General features: G+C 41.0%; 1 non-coding gene across 1 annotated transcript; it reads left to right on the top strand.

Annotated features, from left to right (window-relative positions):
- Positions 1-5552: 5552 nt before the first annotated feature.
- Positions 5553-5716, top strand: LOC114676621 (U1 spliceosomal RNA). The gene has a single exon (XR_003727670.1). It is a non-coding gene; the product is annotated as a U1 spliceosomal RNA (small nuclear RNA).
- Positions 5717-7768: the final 2052 nt, after the last annotated feature.

The following is a 7768-nucleotide window of genomic DNA, read 5'->3' as shown; positions in this document are numbered from 1 at the left end:
TCAGTTTTGCCCTTGTACCTAGTCCACACTCAAATGTTTAATCTCAGAATGGTTTTCTCTTGTTTCTCAGCACCCATCCGGGCACTCTCCCCTGGCCACAACTTGGTTTGTTCTCAGGGGATGGAAACTGACTGTATCATAACAAGTAAAATATATTTAGGACTGTCAATATAGCAGAGGCCACAGTGACAGGTCCTTGCTCATATCCCTCAGGTCTTCCCTGCAAGCTTCCAGCTGTTAGTACGTGCCTCTCTGCCCTCAGGCCATTTCCCCAAGCCCAGGGAGCCTGCTCTACCTGTGCACAAAACAGGCCTGAAGTTTAGAATTACCATGCCCAGGAGGAGCCATTACCAATGACCAATAAGTGCTGGTGATTGATACCCCAGCTTCCTAGTCCTTGAGCCAAGATAATTCTAAAGTGTGTGTTTTATTTCACAGTGGGGCTAAGCTTCTAATGTACCATTGAGTGGCTGCATTTTCTATCCCTGTGTCGTATGCCCTGCCATACCAATGTTTCCTGCAACTTTTAAATAAACCACTGGTCCTTGAATCTTTGTCTCAGGGTCAGCTTCTGGCGGAACTCAAAATGGGATGGTCAGTAGGCTGCCAAAATATTCTCATAATGGATTCCAAAGCCAGATATACATAAATTTTGAATTTCCCAGGGGACAATTAAAAGTCAGCAATTCATAGATAGGCCAAGACTCAAAGTTGCTAAACCTAAATTCCTTTGCTCACAGCATCAATATTCATCATACTGCCTCTTCATGCTCTGAAAGTGTTCTTCTGACTCAATGACCTCTGCTGGTAAATCGTTTAACAGAATGCATTTCCAATCATTTTAATGTGCTTTGAAGGTTACAGCCCAAGCCGCGGAACATGATTCACAGGTGTTTTCTATAACTCTAATTCTGATGTACCACGTGACTTTGGCCATTTTAATGCCTGTTTTCAACTAGAATGCACTGTGTTGTGAAATCACCGTTTATGACAAATAAACATAAATTTTGTATTTTAGTGTTATTTTTCAATTTCGTCTATATTTTCCCTTTTCCTCAAATATTGATTTATGCTTTTTTCTCTTTCCTTTTTACTAGAATTTCAGTCCATCTAATATGTATACAGTGTATGTTATGGCCCTACCAGATCCCTTTTGGATCAGGGCACTGACTCCTCCAGCTGCTGGATATTGCTTGCTGATGGCTCACAACTCACAACTCAATTTCTCTCAAAGAATTGCCCTGGGCTGAAAGAAGTTATCTAGCCCAAAGTTATACTCTTTGGCTGGGGGCGGTGGCTTACACCTGTAATCCCAGCACTTTGGGAGGTCGAGGCTGGTGGATCAACCGAGGTCAGGAGTTCGAGACCAGCCTGGACAACACGGTGAAACCTCATCTCTACTAAAAATACAAAAATTAGCTGGGTGTGGTGGCATGTGCCTGTAGTCCCAGCTACTTGGGAGGCTGAGGCAGAAGAATCACTTGAACCCAGGAGGCGGAGGTTGCAGTGAGCCAAGATCGCACCTTACACTCCAGCCTGGTGACAAAAGCAAGACTGCATCTTAAAAAAAAAAAAAAAAAAAAAAAAAGTTACACTCCTTCCTGGGGACAGCTAGCATCCAAAATGGCCCAGACACTTTGCCTCCCTTTGGAACCACTTTGAAGGGCTATCATAGCTTCAAAGCTCTCTGTAGGATCAGCAAAGGCCTCTTTTGCAATTGCATAGGAGTTCAACTTCTGCTTTTGCCCAGTTCTGGTTTTTTTTTTTTTTTACTATTCACAAGTGCTGATCCTGAAAGCACACCACAGTTAACCTTCTTTACAAAAATCTCAGACTCTCAGAATCTGTTTTCCAGGAAGTTCCCAGAAACTTCTAAATAAAATTAGAAAATTAGGAGGGGATCTGGTGCAGTAACTCATACCTGTAATCCCAGCACTTTGAGAGACCAAGGCAGGATAATCACTTGAGCCCAGGAGTTCAAGACCAGCCTGGGCAACATAGACATAGTAAGAGTAAGGCCCTGCCTTTTTATATATATATATATATATATATATATATTTATTCTTTTGAGACCGAGTCTCACTCTGTCACCTAGGCTGGAGTGCAATGGTGCAATCTTGGCTCACTGCAAGATCCACCTCCTGGGTTCAAGTGATTCTCTTGCCTCAGCCTCCTGAGTAGCTGGCATTACAGGTGCCCGCCACTATGCCTGGCTAATTTTTGTATTTTTAGTAGAGACAGGGTTTCACCACATTGGTCAGGCTGGTCTCGAACTCCTGACTTCAGGAGATCCGCCAGTCTTGGCCTCCCAAAGTGCTGGGATTATAGGCATGAGCCACCACGCCTAGCCTGAGGCCCTGTCTTTAATAAAACAACAACTTGGTAGACTGTCCTGGAGTAAAAAATACAACAACAACCACAAAAGGAAATCAAGAGGGATAAAAATGTCCTCATTTAATCTATTATTATTTGTGCACTCTGCCTAGTATATATAAGATATATATAAGATGGTATCACAAAAACTTAGAAAGTACAAATACAAGTGGTTGACACTTGTAATCCCAGCACTTTGGGAGGCTGAGGCAGGCAGATCACCTGAGGTCAGGAGTTTGAGACCAGCCTGATCAATATAGTGAAACCCCGTCTCTACTAAAAATACAAAAATTAGCTGGGCGTGGTGTCATGCACCTGTAATCCCAGCGTCTTGGGAGCCTGAGGCAGAAGAATCACTTGAACCCAGGAGGCGGAGGTTGCAATGAGCTGAGACCGTACCATTGCACTCCAGCCTGGCCAACAAGAGTGAAACTGTCTCAGAAAAAAAGAAAAGGTAAAAGAGTTATATTTCTAAGACATATTTACCATGCCCTCTGTGAAGGTACATCTGTTGGCACTGCTTCCTTTAATTGTAATACTTCAATTACTAGCCATTCCAATCAGTTAGTAGTTAGGGTGCTATGGCCTGAATGTTTATGCACTCCTCTCCCAATTTTTCTGTCACCAGACCCTGAATTTGCCGGCATCTTGATCTTGGACTCCCAACCTCCAGAAATATGAAAAATAAATTTTTGTTGTTTATAAACCACCCAGTCTATGGTAATTCGTTATAGCGATCCTAATGCACTGCGACATAGGCTCGTACTAACAGCTGTAATAAATAGACCTCAAAATATATAGTACTAAAACATAATAACAGTTTATTTCTTGGTCACCTAAGAGGTTGTTGTTTCTGAGGGGTGGTGGACCCTCTCTGTATCAGGGCCCCTTACGTTATATTAAGTTTATTATGTAGCTCTCCTTTCCTCAAATCCTCACTGTCATCAACATCTAGCCAGTAAAGGGGGAAATAGAGCAGAGAAGAGACTTACGTACGTCTTGAAATAATGTCATAGATCATTATTCTGTTCCATAGATCAGAATTCGTTCCATAGATCAGAATTCAATTGTGTGGCTGCAACTAACTACAAGGCAAGTTTGGAAAAATAGTCTAGTTGTGTGCTCAGCAAGAAGTGGAAACTCATTTTTGCTGCACGGTTGACAAACCCAGACGCAGAGTGTTTGTGCAGCATACGAAAGACAAACAAATACCAAGCTCTTCAAACCATACTAGATGGATCTTAAAGGTGCCAGTCGGCTGACTGCTGGAGTCAGTCAGTAGCAGAAACGCTTTGGATGAGAATCCACCTTCTTTAGCTGTCCTGAGAGTGCCTAAAACTTAGTATCTAACAATAATTCTAACATTCAATAATAGTTGTACCAATATACCAAAGTAGGCCCCATAGTAAAGCACTTTGTCAGCTTCAAGACAGGATAGATGGCCTCTTAGGAACGGCCTGAGTCCTCCTTTTCTCCCCCCTCCTCCTTCTAATGAATCAGCCACATTGTTTGGGAAGGCTTCTGAGACCATTATCTGGATGTCTCATTGCTCTGACACTACCACTTTGGGTGCTAGAATTTCAATCATGAAGACCAATGACACTTAACCAGTTCATTTTCTTAACATTTTGTCAACAAATGAAATAAACTTTTCTTATAAAATGACTGGTAAGAAAAAAGTTATTTCTCTCGACCTATTCACACAAGTAAACAGTGAATCTTTCAACATTCAAGCCAGAGATCAGAATTTTATTTGAAGAAGATGACAACTTTGTGGTTAATGGTGTTCTTTTTGTACTTACTCGCTCTTCCAGATCAACGACAGAGAATAATTGGACATTCTGTAGATGGCTTCACGAGAGAAGAACTTACAACCCATGTTGGGTTTTTGTTGTTGTTGTTGTTGTTGTTTTTAGTTCGAAAAGGATGTTCCTGGGGGATAATATAATTATGTTTATATTTCAGACGAAACTGTCTGTGTTGGAGGTGTTCAATTTGTAGCCTAAATGGTTGACTCAGACATGTCTACACATAGAACAGCCAAATAATAATTAAGAGCTGCCAGTGAACACCACCACACTAGATATTATCAGTGTTTACCCGTAGTGTCTGCTCATATTTACAAATCACTTTATAATGTTCATGAAAGTATTTTGCCTCAATTATTTATTTCTAACTAGTCATATAGCATGGGTGGATAGTCTTTCTTTTTTAAAAATTCCTGATTACATCTCCTAAAGCAAAACCAACAATGTAATTAATTTAGAATTGTTTTTCCTTAAAGAAACATTAAACATCAAAAACGTGTCCTTTTCCACCTAAGCAAACACAAAAGTACATAATTCTTACAAAAATGCTTTAAAATATCATTTATTTCCATTTTGTGGCCAGTTAGGAGAGAGGGGAGCAAATAGGAAGGGAGAAAAAAGAAGCAGGAGGCAGGCGTGGAAAGTAGAGACCCGGATAGAGGGATGAGAAGACATAAAAAGGAAAAGGAAAACATAAGTGATCAAGGAATGAGTTGACAGGAGAAACAAAGCAGGGGAGAGAATGAGAAAGAAAATGGAGGAAGAGGCTGGGCTCAGTGGCTCACGCCTGTAAATCCCAGCACTTTGGGAGGCCAAGGTGGGCGGATCATCTGAGGTCAGGAGTTCGAGACCAGCCTGGCAAACATGAAGAAACCCTGTCTCCACTAAAAATACAAAAATTAGCCGGGTGTGGTGGCGCACACCTATAATCTCAGCTACTCAGGAGGCTGAGGCAGGAGAATTGCTTGAACCCAGGAGGCAGAGGTTGCAGTGAGCCGAGATTGTGCCAATGCACTCCAGCCTAGGCAACAAGGGTGAAACTCCATCTCAAAAAAAAAAAAAAAAAAAAGAGTGGGGGACATTTGGATAAAGTGAAGAGCAGAACCTACCTATTAGGGAAGGGAAGTGGATTGGGTTTCCTACCCTGTCTGTAGACGCCATGAAGAGCCATGTCTCTCCAGCCAGAAATATATTCTTACTAAGTAACTCCTTACAACCAACTTCTTTATAAATTTTATAGATTCTTTCTTAAAAATTGAAATATAATTGACACACCATAAAATTCATCCTTTAAAAATATATAGCTCAGGATTTGTGGTAAGTTCACAAGGTTATGCAATCTTCACCACTAATTAATTCAAGAATATTTTCATACTTACCTGGGAGGTGAAATACCATCATCACAAAGGTGATTTTCCCAGGGTGAGGCTTATCCATTGCACTCTGGATGTGCTGATCCCTGCAATTTCCCCAAATGTGGAGAACTCAACTGCATAATCTTTGGCAGTGGGAAACTGTGTTCACACTCTCTTCTGTAACAACAACAACAACAACAACAACAAAAATATATATATATATATTTATCACCCCTAGGAAATCATGTGTTTACTACATTAGCAGTAACTTTCCATCTTTTCCTCCCTCTAGCTCCTGGAAACCAATAATCTCTTTTCTGTCTCTACAGATTTGCATATTCTGGAAATTTCTCTTCTTTTCTTTTCTTTTTTTTTGAGACAAGGTTTCGTCGCTCTTGTTGCCCAGGCTGAAGTGCAATAGCGCGATCTCGGCTCACTGCAACCTCCGCCTCCCAGGTTCAAGCGATTCTCCTGCCTAAGCCTCCTGAGTAGCTGGGATTATAGGCGCCTGCCACTACATCCATTTAATTTTTGTATTTTTAGTAGAGACGGGGTTTCACCAGGTTGTCCAGGATGGTCTCAAACTCCCGACCTCAGGTGATCCACCTGCCTTGGCCTCCCAAAGTGCTGGGATTACAGGCGTGAGCCACCGCGCCCGGCCTGGAAATTTCATATAAACAAAATAACCAAATATGTGGCATTTGGTGTGTGCCTTCTTTCAGTTACCCTAATGTTTTTAAGGTTTATCCATGTTATAGCATGTATTACTATTTCAGCCTTATTTTATTTTATTTTATTTTATTTTTTGAGACAGTCTTGCTCTGTCACCCAGGCTGGAGTGCAGTGGCACGATCTCAGATCACTGCAACCTCCACCTCTCAAGTTCAAGCAAATCTCCTGCTTCAGCCTCCTGAGTAGCTGGGACTACAGGCGCACACCAACACACCCAGATAATTTTTTTATTTTTAGTAGAGATGGCGTTTCACCATGTTGGTCAGGCTGGTCTCGAACTCCTGACCTCAGGTTATCCACCAACCTCGTCCTCCCAAAGTGTTGGGATTGCAGGTTTGAGGCACTGCACCCAGCCTATTTCATCCCTTTACAGCTGAATAATATTCCATTGTATGAATATATCACCTTTTATTTATCCATTTTTCAGTTGACATTTGAATTGTTTCTACTTTTTTGATATTATGAATAATGTTACTCTGAACATTCCTATGAGTTTTTGTGTGAATGTATGTTTTCAATTCTCTTGGATATATAACTAGGAGTGAAATTGCTGGGTTATATGGTAACTCTATGTTTAACTTTTGGAGGAGCTGCCAGATTGTTTTCCAAAGTGGCTGCACCATTTTACATTCACACCAGCACTCTATGAGTGTTCCAAATTCTGTCCACAACCTCACCAACACTTGTTATTGTCTAATTCTTTTATTATAGTCAGTCTGCTAAGTATGAAGTGGTACTCATTGTGGTTTGGATTTGCATTTCTTTAATGACTAATGATGTTAAGCATCTTTTCATGTGTTTATTGGTCATTTGTATATTTTCTGTAGAGAAATATCTAATCAAAGGTTTTTTTTTGTTTGTTTGTTTGCTTGTTTTTTTTGAGACAGGGTCTCGCTCTGTTGCTCAGGCTGGAGTACAATGGCATGATCTCACCTCACTGCAACTTCCACCTCCCAGGTTCAAGTGATTCTCCTGCCTCAGCCTCCTGAGTAGCTGGGATTACAGGCATCTACCACCATGCCCGGCTAACTTTTTGTATTTTCAGTAGAGATAAGGTTTCACCATCTTGGCCAGGCTGGTCTTGAACTTCTGACCTCAACTGATCCGCCCACCTCGGCCTCCAAAATGCTGGGATTACAGGAGTGAGCCACTGCACCTGGCCTTTAATCAAATCTTGACCCATTTTTAAATTGGATTACTGTCTTATTATTGACTTGGAAGTATTCTTTATATGTTCTGGATACTAGACTGTAGGGGAGGAAACCCACTTTTCCTTTTCTTAGGTTAAATGACTAAGGCTTGTGAATTAAACCAATAGTAGATGATTAACAGGAGAAAAGGTTTATTTCAATGCATGTGGGAGCTTCACAGAAAGTGAAAACTTGAAAGTTTATATACTATTTTAACAGAGGAAAATGGATTATGGAGAAGTGACAAGATAAAGGAAAAGGGATTTGGGCTTCTAGGGTTGGTAAGTTGTGGGAAGATTAATATATGGAG

The sequence above is a fragment of the Macaca mulatta genome, chromosome 2, assembly GCF_049350105.2.
Source record: "Macaca mulatta isolate MMU2019108-1 chromosome 2, T2T-MMU8v2.0, whole genome shotgun sequence".
In the NCBI taxonomy this organism is placed as follows: Eukaryota; Metazoa; Chordata; class Mammalia; order Primates; family Cercopithecidae; genus Macaca; species Macaca mulatta.
Note: the sequence above shows the minus strand (reverse complement) of the source record. Positions and strands in the feature narration are given on the sequence as shown.